This window comes from Rosa rugosa, chromosome 3 (assembly GCF_958449725.1).
Source record: "Rosa rugosa chromosome 3, drRosRugo1.1, whole genome shotgun sequence".
NCBI classification, from domain to species: Eukaryota; Viridiplantae; Streptophyta; class Magnoliopsida; order Rosales; family Rosaceae; genus Rosa; species Rosa rugosa.
Genome location: NC_084822.1, coordinates 41,466,268 through 41,490,257, shown reverse-complemented (window position 1 = coordinate 41,490,257; position 23,990 = coordinate 41,466,268). Strand labels below are relative to the sequence as shown.

Genomic DNA, 23,990 nt, shown 5'->3' with positions numbered 1-23,990 from the left:
TATATATATATATATTCGAATATAGATTTTTCTTATTTTAGAATATAGAAACTAAAATTCTATTTCTTATTTCTATACCATTAGACTATACAATTAGAAATAAGAAATTTGAATTCTATTTTCTATATTGCAATTCCTGTTCTTTAGTTATTTAAAGAGAAAATCTGAGGTGCGGTGAAAGCGAGAGAGTCTTATTTGTATTAAGTTTTAAGTTAAGAGCAACATACTTTTATTTATTATATCGAAATTACATAAAAAAAAAAAAAGCAAAGGAAATAAAATAGAATTAATTCAAGTGGATGAATCTTGAAACAAGACATGTACCATAACAAACAAACGAAACTGGGCGGTTCGATCAAAACCAATTGTTGTTTTGACTAAACAGTTATGGCTGATTTGACAATTTATTAAATTTTGAATCGACTAATCCGGTAGATTTTCCACAATAATAGGAGTTCGTCTATGCTTCTGCTTTATGAATATGATTTTTTCTGGGCATTTCTGATAGTTTCAAGTGTTATTCCTATTTTGGCATTTTTCATTTCCGGAGTTTTAGCAAAGGGCCAGAAAAACTTTTGAGTTTTGAATAGGGAATAGAACCAATGGGGAATGCTTAATTGGTTACAATTTCGAATCCGTTATTATATGTTTGCCCTAGTATTTGTTGTTTTTGATGTTGAAACGGTTTTTCTTTATCCATGGGCAATGAGTTTCGATGTATTGGGAGTATCTGTATTTATAGTGAAGCCGAAGAGGCCTATTCGAGTGTATAAATACTTATAGCTTCTTTCTCAACAAGCAGCAAAATGACTGTAGCTTTGACAACTAGTTTCTGCATTCCCAAGCCCAACACCACCACTACCCTCTCCCTCTCCTTCCCCTCCTCCTCCTTCACTGACCTCCAACCCTTCCAACTTGGGCTATGTGTCAAGTTCTCACAACTCCGGCCAAGTTCTGGCTACGAGAAATGCCGGAGACACCCCAAGTTCCGACTCTTCCCTAAGTTCTTCTGAAGGAAGTCAGCAAGCTTCAACAACTCGAAAAAAGTAAGAGGAGTGAACAATACGTTTCACTGCAACAGACAACAGAAATTAAAAACGACGTGTTCTTCAACCAGAAGCACGCTGTGGGAAAAATGCCGTTAAAAATCTATGTGCAACTCGAGTACGACGTGCACCACGATCGGGTTGTTCTGAAATTTAGAGGTTGTGCTTCAATGGCAGTCAATTCCTTTTTCAGGCTACTGAAGGAGGCCTTTCAAGAAATTAGTGGAGCTCAATTCCTTCAAAATCCCCAAATCCCTTGGCATATAATTGATAACCTGCCGGATGTTGAAGAATTGTTTTATAAGAATGCAGAAACTAAACAGCTGGAGAAGGGAGTCATCGTGGCTGCCAAAAAGCACATATTGGAGCAGCTGAAGGGGTTGAAAGACGATCCTCCAGACGCAGAGGAAGAGAAGGAGAAAAATAAGAAAAGAAGAAGAATAAGAAGGAGGAAAAGAAGCCGAAGAGGCCTATTCGAGTGTATAAATACTTATAGCTTCTTTCTCAACAAGCAGCAAAATGGCTGTAGCTTTGACAACGAGTTTCTGCATTCCCAAGCCGGATGTTGAAGAATTATTTTACAAGAATGCCGGATGTTTAAGAATTGTTTTATAATTGACAACCTGCCGGATGTTGAAGAATTGTTTTACAAGAATGCAGAAACAAAACAGCTTGAGAAGGGAGTCATCGTGGCTGCCAAAAAGCACATATTGGAGCAGCTGAAGGGGTTGAAAGACGGTCCTCCAGACGTAGAGGAAGAGAAAAAGAAAAAGAAGATGAAGAAGAAGAATGAGGAAAAGAAGCCGAAGAGGCATGTTCGAGTGTATAAACACTTATAGCTTCTTTCTCAACAAGAGGAGTGAACAATACGTTTCACTGCAACAGACAGCAGAACTTAAAAATGACGTGTTCTTCAACCAGAAGCACGCTGTGGGAAACAGGCCGTTAAAAATCTATGTGCAACTCGAGTACGACTGTCACGCCCCGAATTTTGAATAATAAATTCAAATCCGAAACATGAATTAAACCACTTAATCAAATAAACGTTCTGAATTTTTTTCTCAATATAATCTCACCACAAGGTACACAAACTCCAAATCTCGAAACCTCGAGTTCATTATTACAATTCACTCTCACAAGCAATATTGTAAAGCTCTAAATGAGCATAACACACCTCACAACTTACAATTGCTGTAAAACTCTAACAATTGCTCTAACCGCACGGTCACCGTCCTGGTTCTCCTGTCCTGTAGGATTACCCGCTACACAATTTGAATAGTGTACCGGGAGTTGCAACAACACAAAACCCGGTAAGCTTTTGACAGCTAGTATGAGTAAACAAGAAAGAACTGTTGATTTATTAAATTACAAGACCACCACAAACCCACGTTACTTTCTCACTCTCATATATATATATAGACACTTATGAGTTACTCTCAATTTAGCTCATAAGATCACTCACTCTCATATATATATATATACACTTATGAGTTACTCTCAATTTAGCTCATAAGATCACTCACTCTCATATATATATATATATAGACACTTATGAGTTACTCTCAAATTCGCTCATAAGATTTCCCAACATTTGGTAGACAGACTCATATATATATATAGACCCTTATGAGTTACTCTCAATTTCCCTCATAAGGTTACCATATATATATTGACACTTATGAGTTACTCTCAATTTCACTCATAAGGTCACTCCACATTTGGCAGACAGACTAGAGCTCTAACTGAACGTAACCACTCGTCCGGCCACAGACGTGATTACGATTTAATACTATTAATAACCACCAGCCCGGTACGAGAGCGTGATTCACTAATAGATGCCATGGTCACCTCGTGACCTAGTGATCTCCACAGATCACAACAATTTATTGTTCCTCAACAATAAAACTCAACACCTCTCACAATATATTGTTTCTCAACAATAAACTCAATATCTCTCACAATATATTGTTTCTCAACAATAACTCAACACAACTCCAACAATACATATTATTTCACGTAATAATATATATACAGACATTCACACAGGAATGTCTAGTAACACCAACAATAGTTCATATGATTGCAACAAAATAAAGCAATTAATTGTATTGGGTTCGTAATATGAACCACGTGAGGTTTACTCACCTCGATAATCCCGCTGCGTCTTCAATTCAGCTCAAAATACGATCCACAATCGTCCACCAACTCAAACCGTCAATCACCTAGTCAGATACGATCTTAACTTAGCAATCATTCATAAACCACACATATACGGAAATCCAACGGTCGGATTCTAATTTAATGATGATCCAACGGTCAGATCGAATTTATACGATGATCCAACGGTCGGATCCTAATTATACGATGATCCAACGGTCGGATCAAAATTATACGATGATCCAACGGTCGGATCAAAATTATACGATGATCCAACGGTCGGATCCTCACGGATCGCCCTTAGGATCATCCTCCAAAATTATCACAAAGATCCAATGGTCAGATCTTCTTGAATCACTCTAACAAACATCTCCATAAAATTATACGAAAATCTGACGGTCGGATTCTCACGAATCGCCTTCCGAATCATTGTTTTACATTTATACGAAGATCCAACGGTCGGATCTTCGCCCATGACCACACAAAGCCACTGGGACAGTCATAAGATCATCATATCCAAATTTGAAGTAAAACCGATGGTCAGATCCTCACAGATCGTAAACCGAAGATAAAACGTAAAAACGTTAAATAGTAACGTCAAAACATAAATTCACTATTTATCAACGTTTTCTAAAATGACCTTGTAATATATCAAAACGCTCGTAAGGATGCGTAGATCATCACCTAGATAATAAAAACTCAAAATATGGTCGAATACGCCGCCACAAGCGGCGGTCAGTGGGCGGTCAACGGCGGTCAACGCGGCGGTCAACCACCTCCTCTGGCCACCAAATTTCATCCACAGCATCATCTCAACATTTCCAATCACTTTCTCAACTGTGACAAAGTCAGAAAATACCTTGAAGTAGCCGAACAATTAAGCACTCCGATGTACAGTGAAATTTTCCAATTATGCTTTCTTCCTCCATGCTTCGATCTGGGTTATGAGACTTGGCGAGCATGAAGAGCGGCTTAAGGCGCTTCTAATGGACCTGGGTTTATGACTGGAGGTGGCCGGAAATCGGCGTTGACTAATTTGCTACAGTAAAAATGTTGGCTTCGATCTCCACATTTCCGGCCAAATCGTCGTAAACAACTCCCACATGCGTGATAAGGAGGAAGAGACGAGTCTATCGATGCTCGCAGCTCGCCATTTGGTGGTCTAGAGGTGGTGAAAGAGGAGGTTGCAGAAGAGAGAAAGAGAGAGTTGCAGAAGAGAGAGACTGAGAGAGCACGGGGGAAGGAGAGAGAAAAGAAAGAAAAGTTACCTGGCTACAGTAACATTTCAAATTTATACCAATCTACCATAAACAGTAACTTTCATATTTTGCTTATAACTTTCGCATACGAACTCCGATTTTTACGTACCACATATGCACGCACTCGGTTTAATGTCCTCTACAACTTTCATGAAGGAAGTTTTCCCAAATTCCCAATGTATAAAAAGTCACTTTTTGAGACCCCCTAAATAACGTTCGTTTTTTCGAAAATTAATCGTTCGAACTAATTCCACAATTCCTCCGAGCCTCGTACTCGCTCCCACTATCGTGAAATCATTTCTAAAAATCCACAGAATTTAATTTGGATTTTTCGGGGTATTACAATCTACCCTCCTTAAAGAAATTTCGTCCCGAAATTTAAGCGTAAGTCAATTCCTCTCGATTAAGGTTGACCTAATCATAGAATCTCCATCTTTTCCAAATCTGTAGTAATCTACAAAGCCACAATCCTTTGTATAAAAATACATTCCTATGGCCACTAAATCCCTTCATCACAATGTAAATTCACAAAACAACTGTTCAACAACACTCCACATCACATACACAAAATCGTCACATGGATCATCTCATAGATCCTCACATAGATCTTCACATAGATCATCACATAGATCTTCACATAGATCATCACTCTGTACTGGCATACAAGCACAGTAATCACTCCCACAAAGTGTTTCGCTACTCAATTAGCATCACGGTAAATCTCCATAGTAAAACTTAAGCATGCACCACTCTTCACAACCATAGAGATGCATCACTCAAAACAAATCATCCCCAAAAGTACGCCAATAAATTATGTCACCCAATGATGATGACTTGGGCTTGCTCAATCCTTGGGCTAAGCACTAGGGCTGGCCAATTGGGCCTGAAGAAATCGGACCATCCACATTTCGAACCGGCCCAAACCACTTTGGGTTTAACATTTGGGCCTACTATTCGGGCCGAACGATTGGGCTTAACATTTGGGCCTACCATTTGGGCCTACCAATCGGGCCGAACAATTGGGCTTACTATTTGGGCCTACCAATCGGCCCACCAACTTCCAGCTCGGCTACGGTATGAAATTGTACATACCGTATATACGTATACATACCATACAGACCGTATATACGTATGCATACCGTACAACTGTATATACGTATGCATACCGTACAGACCGTATATACTTATGTATACCGTACATATCGTATATACGTCCGTATATCAAGCATATACGAGATCCAAAAATATTTGTAAGAGGTAAGGTTCGAACTCCCGACCTCGAACACGAAGGTTTTGCTCCCAACCACTGAAGCAAGAGCTGCCTTCATTAATATATGCTCACGTGTTATATTTATTATGTCATAAGCGACATAAATAAAATAACGGGGAAGGCAAGGTTCGAAACCTCAACCTGCCGCACGAAACCTTTGTCCCCCAACCACTGGAGCACAAGCTGTGCTTAATATAATGTGTACAAATTTTATACTTATTATGTCATAACGAACATAATAAAAATAAACGAGAGGCGAGGTTCGAACCTCAGACCTCTTGTACACGAACTGTACACTCAACCACTCGAGCACGGCTGCTCACGTTATTATCCATACCAATCCTTTTATTTAAACCAACTGTTTCAACTGTTTCAACAATTCGGCCCAACTCATCCAAAACTGTTTCAGAAACTCGGCCCATCATGTCCAAAACTGTTTCTGAAACTCGGCCCATCAGGCCTCCACCCACAGCTACAGTGATGCCTTGATCCGAGACAGGCCCAAGTACGGCCCACTTGTGTCACGGCTTATCCCTTCCGTGATTTACGGCAGTCAAATCTGCTTTCGGCTAAAGCTGTCTGCCACAGCATCTCGAGGTTCGGCCTGTCCCCTTACACGCTCTCCACGCGCCAACAACTTTTCCGGGTTTTCGGATGACTTTAATCCAACGCGTGGATTCAAATTCTGAGATCGTTCATCCAACGGTGGAGATCTGCTCACCTTGTTCTATAAATAGGTGCATTCTGGGGAAAAACTGTTCACTCCAAAAGAAAAGAAATTTTCTTCCGAGCTCAAGCCTTTCTCTCTCAACTCTTCAGCCTTTCTCTTCTCAAATCCTTTCTTCATCAATTTCAATCCTTCTCTTCTGATCTTCTCTCCCATCTAGTTGATTCAATCCCATCTTTCCTCTGAACTTTCAGATCTTCAATCTTTTCCTCCAAATCTTCAATCCTTCTTTCTCAGATCTTTTCTTCCATTTGAAGATTCGATCTCATCTTTCCTCTGAGAATCTCAGATCTCCAATCACCAGTTCAACAACTCCAATCCTTCTAACAAAATCTCCCTCAAACACTAAACCATGTATTCCTCGATTTCCACATCCTCTCACCCCATGACCCAAGAGCCACGAACTCTGCAACTAATGGAGCTCCAAACCCCGCAACAAATGGAACCACAACAACAGCAACCAACAGAGGAGGGAGGAAACACCCAAGCAGCTGGAAGTAGTGCCAACATGGATTTCTGGCGAAGCCGTACCAGGTGGATTCCTACTCCAGAACAAATAAGAATCCTCAAGGATCTTTACTATGTCAAGGGATTTAAGTGCCCAACTACAGAGCAGATTCACGAGATCTGTCTCCAGCTGAACCAGTATGGGTATGTTGAGGGTAAGAACATTTACTTTTGGTTCCAGAACGTCAGGGCTCGAGAGAAGCAGATGAATAGGTGTAATCAGGCTGCTCCAGTGCCCATGGGAACTAGTTCTCTTGGTACTGGTAGATCCATTGATCTCAATTTTGGGTCCACTGGTTCTACTGGTGCTAGTGGATCCATCGACATCAATTTTGGGCCAGCTGGTGGATCCATTGACATCAATTTTGGGTCCACTAGTTCTACTGATGATGGTAGATCCATTGATCTCAACTTTGGTTCCACCTATTCTACTGGTAATGAAGGATTTCTTGATTTAAATTTTGTTTCATATTCTTCCTCACACTTCAACACTAATACCAGTCCAACTCTTTTGGCACAACAGGAGGACAAACATCCCTGCAACAACGAGGAGGAGATCACCAGGAGGTTCAAACTCTTCCTCTGTTCCCCGTGCACGGCGAGGACGTCTTTGGTAACCTGAAGACTACTTCCGAGGAAGGTAGTGCACATGATTACTATTTCGGTGGCTCAGGCGGTTACAACCGTGGATCTCCAGTTTCTCTTGAGCTCAGCCTCAACCCATCCGGAGCTGCTGACTAGGCTTAGTACAGCATAGTCCTCGTTTTCCTTTTTCTTTTTTTTTTTTTTTCTTTTTTTTTTGTAATATAAACTCAATAAGATGGTGTGCATGTTTTCTTTCCTGTTTGTTTAACCAACAACAACACCAAGGATCGAACCTTGGTCACCCAATACTATTTTCAAAACCATAAACAACTCTACTGCACACATCTTTCATAATGATGCAATAAAAACAATCACTCAAAAAGAATCCAACAATCAATTAAGTCGCATCGAGGTCTAGCTAGTATCCTCTGAGTCAAACCAAACACAACAATTTCATCGATAGGATTAGGGATTTATAAAGCTAAACACATCCTGAGTTAGCTAGGAAAAACCCACGTTTTTAGAGTTACTCTTACAACTCTTATAGAATCTCGATAATTCCATCTATCAATTGCTTCAACAAAAACTCACCACAATTCAATCCCTAACATTTAGCGATTCAGAAATCGAATCAAACTCCATATCACATAGTAATTCACTTGAACCACTATGGATACCTAACAAAGTCACTAAAATCAATATCTGAAATTGCGTTTAACTATATCACCTAAAATCAATCACCAAAGGCAAACCCTTGCCTGACTCTAACATGTCCTCCATGCTTCTTCCTGCACCATACATAGGCCTCAAAATTCAATTTCATTCACTTGAACAAAACTATATTCACAAGTCTGCTATAGACATCAGGGAAAAACCCATACTTTTACTCATAACTTTTCCTTCTAAAAGTTCATCACGTAGTGTATATAAAATCACCACACAACCTTCTTAGTCTACACTAAGAATTCAATCTCACACAAGGTCAGCATAATTGCCTCAGAGTCACTTTAATCACGTATCACATGTCAATTACCAAAACTCCACTAAGACGTCTCTTTATAAAACAAGATATCTAATCCTTGATACGTACACCTCATCTAAACATCTGTACGTCCAACTTAAGAAGACAAAATTTATAACAATTCATACTCGTATCCACACTAGGTACGTGCATAGGTCCACACCATGTCTTCAACCAAACACTTCAACAATCAAAAGAACCTCATTTCCATAAAACAATCCTCGTTGACTTAACAGAGTTGAATCAAGAGGTTCCTATTCCTCAAGGATTGTAACTCGCGGCCACTGAACTTATTCCAATACGAACCTACAAGACAACTGTAAGGTTCTAAGTACAACCCCTTCGAATCTCCATCACCTAAGGAGTATAGTATGCTTGGCTAAGACATGTATAACACTTAAAACACAGTATAAGTCAAATACAAATTCATATTAACCAAGTCAATACTATAGGGAAGGTATTCACGTTCCCTAAACGACCTAGCGGCCTAAACAACTCCCAACACTCACGCATACCCAATGACTTAGCCAATACCGAAGAGCACACGATGGGGATCCGCTGCAGACGGGCCATCACTCGGAAGGTATTGACACATCACCAAATATGCACCTTACGCTCTGATACCAAACTGTCACGCCCCGAATTTTGAATAATAAATTCAAATCCGAAACATGAATTAAACCACTTAATCAAATAAACGTTCTGAATTTTTTTCTCAATATAATCTCACCACAAGGTACACAAACTCCAAATCTCGAAACCTCGAGTTCATTATTACAATTCACTCTCACAAGCAATATTGTAAAGCTCTAAATGAGCATAACACACCTCACAACTTACAATTGCTGTAAAACTCTAACAATTGCTCTAACCGCACGGTCACCGTCCTGGTTCTCCTGTCCTGTAGGATTACCCGCTACACAATTTGAATAGTGTACCGGGAGTTGCAACAACACAAAACCCGGTAAGCTTTTGACAGCTAGTATGAGTAAACAAGAAAGAACTGTTGATTTATTAAATTACAAGACCACCACAAACCCACGTTACTTTCTCACTCTCATATATATATATAGACACTTATGAGTTACTCTCAATTTAGCTCATAAGATCACTCACTCTCATATATATATATATACACTTATGAGTTACTCTCAATTTAGCTCATAAGATCACTCACTCTCATATATATATATATATAGACACTTATGAGTTACTCTCAAATTCGCTCATAAGATTTCCCAACATTTGGTAGACAGACTCATATATATATATAGACCCTTATGAGTTACTCTCAATTTCCCTCATAAGGTTACCATATATATATTGACACTTATGAGTTACTCTCAATTTCACTCATAAGGTCACTCCACATTTGGCAGACAGACTAGAGCTCTAACTGAACGTAACCACTCGTCCGGCCACAGACGTGATTACGATTTAATACTATTAATAACCACCAGCCCGGTACGAGAGCGTGATTCACTAATAGATGCCATGGTCACCTCGTGACCTAGTGATCTCCACAGATCACAACAATTTATTGTTCCTCAACAATAAAACTCAACACCTCTCACAATATATTGTTTCTCAACAATAAACTCAATATCTCTCACAATATATTGTTTCTCAACAATAACTCAACACAACTCCAACAATACATATTATTTCACGTAATAATATATATACAGACATTCACACAGGAATGTCTAGTAACACCAACAATAGTTCATATGATTGCAACAAAATAAAGCAATTAATTGTATTGGGTTCGTAATATGAACCACGTGAGGTTTACTCACCTCGATAATCCCGCTGCGTCTTCAATTCAGCTCAAAATACGATCCACAATCGTCCACCAACTCAAACCGTCAATCACCTAGTCAGATACGATCTTAACTTAGCAATCATTCATAAACCACACATATACGGAAATCCAACGGTCGGATTCTAATTTAATGATGATCCAACGGTCAGATCGAATTTATACGATGATCCAACGGTCGGATCCTAATTATACGATGATCCAACGGTCGGATCAAAATTATACGATGATCCAACGGTCGGATCAAAATTATACGATGATCCAACGGTCGGATCCTCACGGATCGCCCTTAGGATCATCCTCCAAAATTATCACAAAGATCCAATGGTCAGATCTTCTTGAATCACTCTAACAAACATCTCCATAAAATTATACGAAAATCTGACGGTCGGATTCTCACGAATCGCCTTCCGAATCATTGTTTTACATTTATACGAAGATCCAACGGTCGGATCTTCGCCCATGACCACACAAAGCCACTGGGACAGTCATAAGATCATCATATCCAAATTTGAAGTAAAACCGATGGTCAGATCCTCACAGATCGTAAACCGAAGATAAAACGTAAAAACGTTAAATAGTAACGTCAAAACATAAATTCACTATTTATCAACGTTTTCTAAAATGACCTTGTAATATATCAAAACGCTCGTAAGGATGCGTAGATCATCACCTAGATAATAAAAACTCAAAATATGGTCGAATACGCCGCCACAAGCGGCGGTCAGTGGGCGGTCAACGGCGGTCAACGCGGCGGTCAACCACCTCCTCTGGCCACCAAATTTCATCCACAGCATCATCTCAACATTTCCAATCACTTTCTCAACTGTGACAAAGTCAGAAAATACCTTGAAGTAGCCGAACAATTAAGCACTCCGATGTACAGTGAAATTTTCCAATTATGCTTTCTTCCTCCATGCTTCGATCTGGGTTATGAGACTTGGCGAGCATGAAGAGCGGCTTAAGGCGCTTCTAATGGACCTGGGTTTATGACTGGAGGTGGCCGGAAATCGGCGTTGACTAATTTGCTACAGTAAAAATGTTGGCTTCGATCTCCACATTTCCGGCCAAATCGTCGTAAACAACTCCCACATGCGTGATAAGGAGGAAGAGACGAGTCTATCGATGCTCGCAGCTCGCCATTTGGTGGTCTAGAGGTGGTGAAAGAGGAGGTTGCAGAAGAGAGAAAGAGAGAGTTGCAGAAGAGAGAGACTGAGAGAGCACGGGGGAAGGAGAGAGAAAAGAAAGAAAAGTTACCTGGCTACAGTAACATTTCAAATTTATACCAATCTACCATAAACAGTAACTTTCATATTTTGCTTATAACTTTCGCATACGAACTCCGATTTTTACGTACCACATATGCACGCACTCGGTTTAATGTCCTCTACAACTTTCATGAAGGAAGTTTTCCCAAATTCCCAATGTATAAAAAGTCACTTTTTGAGACCCCCTAAATAACGTTCGTTTTTTCGAAAATTAATCGTTCGAACTAATTCCACAATTCCTCCGAGCCTCGTACTCGCTCCCACTATCGTGAAATCATTTCTAAAAATCCACAGAATTTAATTTGGATTTTTCGGGGTATTACAACGACGTGCACCACGATCGGGTTGTTATGAAATTTGGAGGTTGTGCTTCAATGGCGGTCAATTCCTTTTTGGGACTGCTGAAGGAGACCTTTCAAGAAATTACTGGAGCTCAATTCCTTCAAAATCCCCAAATCTCTTGGCATATAATTGACAACCAGTCGGATGTTAAAGAATTGTTTTACAAGAATGCTGAAACTAAACAGCTGGAGAAGGGAGTCATCGTGGTTAACAAAAAACACATATTAGAGCAGCTGATGGGGTTGAAAGACGGTCCTCCAGACGCAGAGGAAGAGAAGAAGAAGATGAAGAATGAGGAAAAGAAGCCGAAGAGGCCTGTTCGAGTGTATAAATACTTATGGCTTCTTTCTCAACAAGCAGCAAAATGGCTGTAGCTTTGACAACGAGTTTCTGCATTCCCAAGCCCAACACCACTACCTCCCACTCCCTCTCCTTCCCCTCCTCCTCCTTCACTGACCTCCAACCCCTCCAACTTGGGCTATGTGCCAAGTTCTCAGAACTCCGGCCAAAGTTCTGGCTACGAGAAATGCCGGAGACACTGCAAGTTCCGACTCTTCCCGAAGTTCTCCTGAAGGAAGTTGTTGGATCATAATTCATATACAGATTTGTCCCCTAAAACATGGAAATTATTTGTTCTAAAGTCCAAATTTAATGTTGACTAATCTAATTTCATTATTTCCCTAATCTTGTACTTTTGCTTAACCTTTGTGTTTATTTATATATATTTATTATGTTTTCCTTATCATGCTAGAAAATGATGAAGAAAAATGAAAATGCACTAAAAATGTCAACTTTACACATTTTCCTACTCCGGCTAGGAGAAACCAAGCCAAGCAAGGAAGAAGGAGCGACCACCTGACCAAATGAACTTCAAATGAGCTGAAACCTTCCAGATCCATTCTAGACATCCTAAGAAACATTTCTTATGAAGAGTGCAAGAGCCAAATAGAAGTGGAAGGCCTTCAAACAGTCAGCCCAATTTTATGCAGAAGCAAAACTGGAAAACTGGACCTGTAAGGAGTCCAGCAGCGATTTCGGCCCAATGGCATGGAAATAAATTCTGAAAATTTGGCACAATGATCTACACTCATGGTGGATCATTTCATATGAAAAAGTCACGGGCAAAATCTGAAGTCTTGGTGGAGAATTAATTGAAGGAAAAATGAGTAGAAAGTGACTCAAACCTAACAAATTCCATTAGTGTTTAAATATTCAAACCTAACAAATTCCATCAATGTTTAAATGCTCAAACCTAACCCATCATCATTTGTTTAAAGCCAAATAGTTTTGCTTGGTAGCCTATAAATAGAGGCTACAACAAAGAAGAAAATGACCAATTCCTTCATCCATTACATCTTCTTTCTCTCTTTATCTCCTTCACAAAACCTCAATCTCCACCTCCCAAAATCCAAACTCATACTATCCATACTACTCTATCTCCTCCATCACCACCACCATTTCTTATCCTCTACCTCCATTAACACCATCACTACTACATTATTTCTCCACTCTCTTTTCTATCATCATTTTCTCCATCTAGTCCACCTATATATTCACACAATACATAATACAAGCTTCACTATCTTTTATCATCAAATCTTCAAGAGCAAGAAGGAGAGGGAATCACCACCACCACCACCACCACCACCACCATCACCACCAAGACGTGAGCTTGGGGACCATCCGACACACCACTAAGCCAACTCTATCCCTTTGACTCTAGATTATATTTTGGTGTTTAATTTGATTATGAAGCTAGTATATGTAATTATGAGTGAGTAGTACTTTGTTGGGGCTAGGGTTGAAAGCCCTAGCCAATCTTGTATGAATTGATGTTTTAATTTACATTTGATGTTATTTATGATTTTCATCTTCATATGCTAATTCAAGAAGTGAATGCATTCATTCAAACTTAACTATTTTGAATGTGTTGTGTTTGTCATCTCATGAAAAAATGTTTAGGGAGTAGTTAACCTTGAACATTAATAGCATGATAGCATCCTCTATGTGCATGTGAAGGTTGTGAGTTAAAATCACCTAGATCTAGGATTGGTTTGCTTGCATGATTATCTAAACTCAAAACTTTATGCATCTAGGAACAAGGAATTGAGACTTAACCGGTAATAGGATTTGTTCTTAGGTAGTTAATTCTAGACTTATCCGGTTGGAATTGATACCATTAAAGGAGTTTAAGCCTTTGTAGTCTTATCCGGATGCAAAGAGGGTAATTGGGAAATTAGAATAGCATCACTTGTATTTGAACTTCAATGCTTGCAAGGGAGGTTAGTGGTAGACAATTCAACCCCTAACTTCATCCATTATATTACTAGTTTAGTTTACATTTGAGCATTTAATTTAATTTGGTTCACCACTCTATCCAACAAACAATCTCACTACCACCACAATGCACATACTCACCATGAGCCTAGATTTCTTGTGAATTTAGGTTTGTGATTGTACATTTGCATATTCAAGCTCTCCTTAGGTTAACACCCTAGCTAGTGAAATGAATCCAATCCTCGTGGGTTCGACAATATTTCTTAAATCCCTATACTATTACTTGTACCCCTTATACTTGAGGGTGGCTATTTGGCTAACAGAAGTCAGCAAGCTTCAACAACTCGAAAAAAGTAAGAGGAGTGAACAATACGTTTCACTGCAACAGACAGCCGAAATTAAAAACGACGTGTTCTTCAACCAGAAGCACACTGTGGGAAGCAAGCCGTTAAAAATCTATGTGCAACTCGAGTACGACGTGCACCACGATCGGGTTGTTCTGAAATTTGGAGGTTGTGTTTCAATGGCGGTCAATTCCTTTTTGGGCCTGCTGAAGGAGGCCTTTCAAGAAATTAGTGGAGCTCAATTCCTTCAAAATCCCCAAATCCCTTGGTATATAATTAACAACCTGCCGGATGTTGAAGAATTGTTTTATAAGAACGCAGAAACTAAACAGCTGGAGAAAGAAGTCATCGTGGTTGCCAAAAAACACATATTGGAGCAGCTGAAGGGGTTGAAAGACGGTCCTTCAGACGCTGAGGAAGAGAAGGAGAAAACGCAGAAGATGAAGGAGGAAAAGAAGCCGAAGAGGCCTGTTCGAGTGTATAAATACTTATAGCTTTTTTCTCAACATGCTGTAAAATGGTTGTAGCTTTGAAAACGAGTTTCTGCATTCCCAAGCCGGATGTGGAAGAATTGTTTTACAAGAATGCCGGATGTCGAAGAATTGTTTTATAATTAACAACCTGCCGGATGTTGAAGAATTATTTTATAATTGACAACCTGCCGGATGTTGAAGAATTGATTTACAAGAATGCAGAAAGTAAATAGCTGGAGAAGGGAGTCATCGTGGCTGCCAAAAAACACATATTGGAGCAACTGAAGGGGTTGAAAGACGGTCATCCAGAAGCAGAGGAAGAGAAGGAGAAAAAGAAGAAGAAGAAGAAGAAGAACGCCGGATGTTGAAGAATTGTTTTACAAGAATGCCGAATGTTGAAGAATTGTTTTATAATTGACAACCTGCCGGATGTTGAAGAAATTTTTTACAAGCATGCATAAACTAAACATCTGGAGAAGGGACTCATCGTGGCTGCCAAAAAGCACATATTGGAGCAGCTGAAGAAGAAGAAGAAGAAGAAGAAGGAGGAAAAGAAGCCGAAGAGGCCTGTTCGTGTGTATAAATATTTATAGCTTCTTTCTCAACAAACAGCAAAATGACTGTAGCTTTGACAACGATTTTCTGCATTCTCAAGCCCAACACCACCATCTCCCTCTCCCTCTACTTCCCCTCCTCCTCCTTCACTGACCTCCAACCCCTCCAACTTGGGTTATGTGCCAAGTTCTCACAACTCCGGCCAAAGTTCCGGCTACGAGAAATGCCGGAGACACCACAAGTTCTGAATCTTCCCGAAGTTCTCCTAAAGGAAGTCAGCAAGCTTCAACAACTTGAAAAAAAGTAAGAGGAGTGAACAATACGTTTCACTGCAACAGACAACAGAAATTAAAAACGACGTGTTCTTCAACCAGAAGCACGCTGTGGGAAACAGGCCGTTAAAAATCTATGTGCAACTCGAGTACGACGTGCACCACGATCGGGTTGTTCTGAAATTTGGAGGTTGTGCTTCAATGGCGGTCAATTCCTTTTTGGGGCTGCTGAAGGACGCATTTCAAGAAATTAGTGGAGCTCAATTCCTTCAAAATCCCCAAATCCCTTGGCATATAATTGACAACCTGCCAGATGTTGAAGAATTGTTTTAGAAGAACGCAGAAACTAAACAGCTGGAGAAGAAAGTCATCGTGGTTGCCAAAAAGCACATATTGGAGCAGCTAAAGGGGTTGAAAGACGGTCCTTCAGACGCTGAGGAAGAGAATGAGAAAAAACAGAAGATGAAGGAGGAAAAGAAGCCGAAGAGGCATGTTCGAGTGTATAAATACATATAGCTTCTTTCTCAACATACTGTAAAATGGTTGTAGCTTTGACAACTAGTTTCTGCATTCCCAAGCCAGATGTTGAAGAATTGTTTTATAATTGACAACTTGCCGGATGTTGAAGAATTGTTTTACAAGAATGCCGGATGTTGAAGAATTGTTTTACAATAATGCAGAAAGTAAATAGCTGGAGAAGGGAGTAATCGTGGCTGCCAAAAAGCACATATTGGAGTAACTGAAGGGGTTGAAAGACGGTCATCCAGACGCAGAGGAAGAGAAGGAGAAAAAGAAGAAGAAGAAGAATGCCGGATGTTGAAGAATTGTTTTATAATTAACAATCTGCCGGATGTTGAAGAAATTTTTTACAAGAATGCAAAAACTAAACAGCTGGGGAAGGGACTCATCGTGGCTGCCAAAAAGCACATATTGGAGCAGCTGAAAAAGAAGAAGAAGAAGAAGAAGAAGGAGGAAAAGTAGTTGAAGAGGTCTGTTCGTGTGTATAAATATTTATAGTTTCTTTCTCAACAAGCAGCAAAATGGCTGTAGCTTTGACAACGAGTTTCTGCATTCCCAAGCCCAACACCACTACCTCCCACTCCCTCTCCTTCCCCCCTCCTCCTTCACTGACCTCCAACCCCTCCAACTTGGGCTATGTGCCAAGTTCTCAGAACTCCAGCCAAAGTTCCGGCTACGAGAAATGCCGGAGACACTGCAAGTTCCGACTCTTCCCGAAGTTCTTCTGAAGGAAGTCAGCAAGCTTCAACAACTCGAAAAAAGTAAGAGGAGTGAACAATACGTTTCACAGCAACAGACAGCAAAAATTAAAAACGACGTGTTCTTCAACCAGAAGCACGCTGTGGAAAGCAAGCGTTAAAAATCTATGTGCAACTCGAGTACGACGTGCACCACGATCGGGTTGTTCTAAAATTTGGAAGTTGTGCTTCAATGGCGATCAATTTCTTTTTGGGGCTGCTGAATGAGGCCTTTCAAGAAATTAGTGGAGCTCAATTCCTTCAAAATCCCCAAATCCCTTGGCATATAATTGACAACCTGCGGGATGTTGAAGAAATTTTTTACAAGAATGGAGAAACTAAACAGCTGGAGAAGGAAGTCATCGTGGTTGCCAAAAAACACATATTGGAGCAGCTGAAGGGGTTGAAAGACGGTCCTTCAGACGCTGAGGAAGAGAAGGAGAAAAAGCAGAAGATGAAGGAGGAAAAGAAGCCGAAGAGGCCTGTTCGAGTGTATAAATACTTATAGCTTCTTTCTCAACATGCTGTAAAATGACTGTAGCTTTGACAACGAATTTCTGCATTCCCAAGCCGGATGTTGAAGAATTGTTTTATAATTAACAACCTGCCGGATGTTGAAGAATTGTTTTACAATAATGCAGAAAGTAAATAGCTGGAGAATGGAGTCATCGTGGCTGCCAAAAAGCACATATTGGAGCATCTAAAGGGGTTGAAAGACGGTCATCCAGACGCAGAGAAAGAGAAGGAGAAAAAGAAGAAGAAGAAGAATGCCGGATGTTGAAGAATTATTTAACAAGAATGCCGGATGTTGAAGAATTGTTTTATAATTGACAACCTGCCGGATGTTAAAGAAATTTTTTACAAGAATGCAGAAACTAACCATCTGGAGAAGAGACTCATCGTGGCTGCCAAAAGGCACATATTGGAGCAGCTGAAGAAGAAGAATGAGGAAAAGAAGCCGAATAGGCATGTTCGTGTGTATAAATATTTATAGCTTCTTTCTCAATAAGCAGCAAAATGGCTGTAGCTTTAACAACGATTTTCTGCATTCCCAAGCCCAACACCACCACCTCCCTCTCCCTCTCCCTCTCCCTCTACTTCCCCTCCTCCTCCTTCACTGACCTCCAACCCCTCCAACTTGGGTTATGTGCCAAGTTCTCACAACTCCGGCCAAAGTTCTGGCTACGAGAAATGCCGGAGACACCGCAAGTTCCGAATCTTCCCGAAGTTCTCCTGAAGGAAGTCAGCAAGCTTCAACAACTCGAAAAAAAGTAAGAGGAGTGAACAATACGTTTCACTACAACAGACAGCCGAAATTAAAAATGACGTGTTCTTCAACCAGAAGCACACTGTGGGAAACAGGCCGTTAAAAATCTATGTGCAACTCGAGTACGACGTGCACCACGATCGGGTTGTTCTAAAATTTGGAGGTTGTGCTTCAATGGCTATCAATTCCTTTTTGGGGCTGCTGAAAGAGGCCTTTCAAGAAATTAGTGGAGCTCAATTCCTTTAAAATTCCCAAATCCCTTGGCATATAATTGACAATCTACCGGATGTTGAAGAATTGTTTTACAAGAATGTAGAAACTAAACAGCTGGAGATGGGAGTCATTGTGGCTGCCAAAAAGCACATATTGGAGGAGCTGAAGGGGTTGAAAGACGGTCCTCCAGACGCAGAGGAAGAGAATGAGAAAAAGAAGAAGAAGAAGAAGAATGAGGAGGAAAAAAAGCCGAAGAGGCCTGTTCGAATGTATAAATACTTATAGGTTCTTTCTCAACAAGCAGCAAAATGGCTGTAGCTTTGACAACGAGTTTCTGCATTCCCAAGCCCAACATCACCACCTCCCTCTCCCTCTCCCCCTCCTTCCCCTCTTCCTCTTTCACTGACCTCCAACCCCTCCAACTTGGGCTATGTGCCAAGTTCTCACAACTCTGGCTAAAGTTCCGGATACGAGAAATGCCGGAGACACCGCAAGTTCCGACTTTTCCCGAAGTTCTCCTGAAGGAAGTCAGCAAGCTTCAACCACTCGAAAAAGTAAGAGGTGTGAACAATACGTTTCACTGCAACAGACAGCAAAAATTAAAAACGACGTGTTCTTCAACCAGAAGCACGCTGTGGGAAACAGGCCGTTAAAAATCTATGTGCAACTCGAGTACGACGTGCACCACGATCGGGTTGTTCTGAAATTTGGAGGTTGTGCTTCAATGGCTATCAATTCCTTTTTGGGGCTGCTGAAAGAGGTCTTTCAAGAAATTAGTGGAGCTCAATTCCTTTAAAATCCCTTGGCATATAAGTGACAACTTGCCGGATGTTGAAGAATTGTTTTACAAGAATGTTGAAACTAAACAGCTGGAGAAGGGAGTCATCGTGGTTGCCAAAAAGCACATATTGGAGCAGCTGAAGGGGTTGAAAGACGGTCCTCCAGACGCAGAGGAAGAGAAGGAGAAAAAGAAGAAGATGAAGAAGATGAAGAAGGAGGAAAAGAAGCCGAAGAGGCCTGTCGAGTGTATAAATACTTATAGTTTCTTTCTCAACAAGCAGCAAAATGGCTGTAGCTTTGACAACGAGTTTCCGCATTCCCAAGCCCAACACCACCACCTCCCTCTCCCTCTCCCTCTCCCTCTCCCTCTCCTTCCCCTCCTCCTCCTTCACTGACCTCCAACCCCTCCAACTTAGGCTATGTGCCAAGTTCTCACAACTCCGGCCAAAGTTCCGGCTACGAGAAATGCCGGAGACACCGCAAGTTCCGACTCTTCCCAAAGTTCACCTGAAGGATGTCAGCAAGCTTCAACAACTCGAAAAAAGTAAGAGGAGTGAACAATACGTTTCACTGCAACAGACAGCAGAAATTAAAAACGACGTGTTCTTCAACTAGAAGCACGCTGTGGGAAACAGGCCGTTAAAAATCTATGTGCAACTCAAGTACGACGTGCACCACGATTGGGTTGTTCTAAAATTTGGAGGTTGTGCTTCAATGGCGGTCAATTCCTTTTTGGGGCTGCTGAAGGAGGCCTTTCAAGAAATTACTGGAGCTCAATTCCTTCAAAATCCCCAAATCCCTTGGCATATAATTGACAACCTGCCGGATGTTGAAGAATTATTTTACAAGAATGCAGAAACTAAACAGCTGGAGAAGGGAGTCATCGTGGTTGCCAAAAAACACATATTGGAGCAACTGAAGGGGTTGAAAGACGGTCCTCCAGACGCAGAGGAAGAGAAGGAGAAAAAGAAGAAGAAGAAGAAGAAGGAGGAGGAAAAGAAGCCGAAGAGGCCTGTTCGAGTGTATAAATACTTATAGCTTCTTTCTCAACAAGCAGCAAAATGGTTGTAGCTTTGACAACGAGTTTCTGCATTCCCAAGCCCAACACCACCACCTCCTCCTCCCTCTCCCTCTCCCTCTCCTCCTTCACTGACCTCCAACCCCTCCAATTTGGGCTATGTGCCAAGTTCTCACAACTCCGGCCAAAGTTCCGGCTACGAGATATTAGAAAATCATTTGCAATTTTTGCCACTCTTTTCCTACATACCATTGAAACTGTATAAGAAATCTACTTGGCAAGTATAATGAACTCCATTATGCAATCTGCTAATCATAAGAGTAATAATACCACAGAAGTATCAATTGTTTGGCCTTATAAACATAAACACACCAAGGCTTAATCCTTACTACTTACACTTTGCTGCTTATCCATGTCATATTGAAACCAAACAATACTGAAAAATAAGAACATGATGAATACTGAATGTTTTCAAGTACAAATACAATATCAAAATATAAATTATTCCCATTGCTTCATAAGAGGTTGTGTGAACCCCGGTAATTTTGTTCAATTACTTTAGATTTGCATACGGTTGATTTCGAATTTTATTTCTGATATTTAGAAGTTGAGTTAGTCCCGAAATACTTGGGCTAGGAACTAGTAGTAAGGTTGGATTTGGTTCGATTAAATTGGGTCTGTAGGAGACTTGGGTCAGCCCACATTATTGAACATATTGAGGAAGTTTAATTAGAGCATCAGCCACCTGAGTGCATGTTGTACATGAAGTGTATAGTTGGGAAGGAGACACGCGTCTAGGCTTCTGAACACCCACCGACACACCGACTCACTCTCACCTATATCACCTTCCTCTCTTCTAGTCTGTCCCAAAAACCATGCAGTGAAAGAAAAATCCAAACCCAGAGTTTCCTTCACCGAATCAATTACCCTCTCCTTTGTTTCATTAAAACCTTCACCAATCTCACTCTTCTTCCTGTGTAATCCTCACCACCCACCATAGATACCAGCCATGATGGTTATTACCTGAAGGGAAATATGGGTGTCTGACCCATCAATTGAGATTGATCGTCTTAGGCTTGGATTCTGGATCGATTAAGGTAAGCTTCTTGAGCTCAGATATGTTCTTGGTGAATTAGAGATTGGGTTGTACAATTTTGATAATCTTGGTCTTGTTGGTAATTGAGATTGGACGGAGGAAGAGAGAATTGGAGAAGTGGGTTCTAGCGTTCATTGCTGCAATTGGAAGTTAGAGGCGTTGGGTGTGGGCATCAGTCACTAAAGTGGTCAAGGAAGGTAAGCTGACAATGATTAGTATAATTATATTTGTGGATTTTGGTTCATGCATGTTGAGGTGATGACGTCCTGGTGAGAATCTTGAAACAAGTCTAGTTGATTTAGTTGTTTACTAGTAATTAAAGAGAGATGTGTGGGTCTGCTTGTTGACAATTGTGGTGCTATGATGATTAATGATTCAATTGTGGGTATAAACTTGTAGAAACGTTGTCTGAAGGTATAGCTTTTCAATTTCTATTTAGTTTGGGTGTTCTTGTGATTCTGGAATCAAGAAGGGATATACATGTACAATTGTGTTGTCTTGGGAGTTGAGTTGTAGACGTGATTGCTGTGTATATTTGCAGTACTTGACCAAACCTAGATTAAAGTTGAAGGCTTGGTATGGTATTGAGATTAAAGTGTGAGCTGCATGTTGGTATATATTTATATTTCATGGTCAGACAACTTGTGGCTGTCAACATAGAGAATTATAGATGGGGGTTTTGGTTAGAAGGGTATTGGTATGTTACAGATGCTTAATTAGAAATCAAAGGGAGGCCATGATTATAAGGTTTGGTATATATGCTATGTTTGGTTGTAATCTATGTTTGGTCGAAAAAAAGGTACATAGGTGAAGGATAACCATTTGTTCCTAGAACAGTTTACTAACTTAGAATTTTATCGGGTTTAGGATTCCAGTGACCCAGGCTTAATCAACGACGGTGATAACTCGGAGATTGTCTAAGCATGGATTCCAGGTAGGGGGGACTCACCCACGCCTCGCTAGAGTTTTCTTTATATTTTTGTTTAAGTATTGCGTGATTTACGCACGGTTTCGGTTTATTTCATTTATGTTACTTTATTCTATTTTATTTTATTTAATCGACACGGAAATTACTATTAACGTGTCGGGCCGTGCCATACGGTCAAGTAAGTTAGATGACTTGAGAGCGAAGGGTGGCACTGACTTCCTTGGGTTCGATCCCCTTAACCTCCGGAGGGTTAGTTACGCCGGTCGTCCGGGTATTCCGATCGTAACGACGGGCCCGGTACGTGTGTGTAGCTAGGTAGTGGACGCTCTCGCTACGCTTACCTGGTAAACATTCTAATTGAGGTAAGGCCGTGTAGTTGGTCTATGGGACCGGTCATCTGGTTTGTGAGTTGTTGGGATCCCGTCTACGAGTCGTGTACTTAATGATTTTCTTTACGTTATTTATACGTTTTACGCTTTTCTGAGTTTTTATGAAAATCTGTACTACATGCTATTTATAAAACCTAGTGGGGTTGAGCTCCTCTACTGGGCGATGAACGTATGTGATGCTCACCCCTACTTTCCCTCCAGGAACTGAGCAGGAGCCAGCTGAGGACCAGACTTAGACGCTTGGGTGTTGGCAACGTCAAGTTGTGAATAGCTTCTTTTGGACTTGACTGTTGGTTTGGCAGGTGTTGATCAGTCTCCCTTCTTTTGAAATTGTGAATGTGACTTTGTTTTGTTGTGGGAACCTTTGTAAATTTGTAATTATCCGCCTGCCTATCTTTTGGTGTGTGTTACTTTGCGTGAACTTGAAACCCGAACCTTGGACTCATGACTTTTGTGGAATGTAAATAAAGTACCCTTTTGTTGTAAAATCTTTACGCTTCCGAATCGTACTCTCAACCTCAACTGTAAAAGTTTTTTTTCTCACCACAATTCTAAAAGGCCTTGCAAGTTTTGTGGCATGGGTTTGTGGCACAAGCTGCAGACTTGTGTCTAGAGGCTTGCGGCGCTGTAACGTAATCCTTCCGGGGCGTTACAGAAAAAGTGGTATCAGAGCATTCGTTTCCAATCACCTTTCGGATCCTTATCTTTCTATTGGTTTCGTTTCTGAAATCGATTTTTCCTTATAACTTTGTTTCTTTCCACAATCCGACCAAATTTCAAAGTCCATTTTCCGTTTAACTATCCTTTTGGAGTCCATCCTTGTTTGGTAAAAGTTATAAGTTAAATCGGAGTTCGATATTTGTTGTGTTCTTGAATTTCTGTTGTTATCTTTTTCTGAAGGATGCCACCCAAGCCAAGTTCTAGTAACTCAGCTGCTGCTCGACGTGTGGCTCAGAGGTTTTTAGCATGTCAGTCCAGAGCTAGGCCACGTTATAGGCTAACTGCCGAGGATCAAGAACGTGAACGGGAACTGAGCTACCTTGATAGGTTCCTGAAGTTGAAACCAATGAAGTTCGCTGGCACTCCAGATTCTGACAAGGCAGAAACCTGCGTAAAGA

General features: G+C 40.7%; 3 long non-coding RNA genes across 4 annotated transcripts; 1 reads left to right on the top strand and 2 right to left on the bottom strand.

Annotated features, from left to right (window-relative positions):
- Window positions 1-2,040: 2,040 nt before the first annotated feature.
- Window positions 2,041-6,425, bottom strand: LOC133740736 (uncharacterized). The gene is made up of 3 exons (XR_009861387.1): window positions 4,063-6,425; window positions 3,192-3,268; window positions 2,041-2,308 (listed from the first exon to the last, which is right to left on the bottom strand). It is a non-coding gene; the product is annotated as an uncharacterized LOC133740736 (long non-coding RNA).
- Window positions 6,426-9,077: 2,652 nt separating this feature from the next.
- Window positions 9,078-11,965, bottom strand: LOC133741546 (uncharacterized). The gene is made up of 3 exons (XR_009861993.1): window positions 11,243-11,965; window positions 10,372-10,448; window positions 9,078-9,488 (listed from the first exon to the last, which is right to left on the bottom strand). It is a non-coding gene; the product is annotated as an uncharacterized LOC133741546 (long non-coding RNA).
- A 9,247-nt stretch (window positions 11,966-21,212) lies between these two features.
- Window positions 21,213-23,371, top strand: LOC133735172 (uncharacterized). 2 transcript variants are annotated; one of them, XR_009858799.1, is made up of 4 exons: window positions 21,213-21,556; window positions 21,644-21,752; window positions 22,423-22,489; window positions 23,074-23,371. It is a non-coding gene; the product is annotated as an uncharacterized LOC133735172 (long non-coding RNA). The 2 variants fall into 2 exon arrangements; XR_009858798.1 differs by lacking the exon at window positions 22,423-22,489 and having other exon boundaries at window positions 21,221-21,556.
- Window positions 23,372-23,990: the final 619 nt, after the last annotated feature.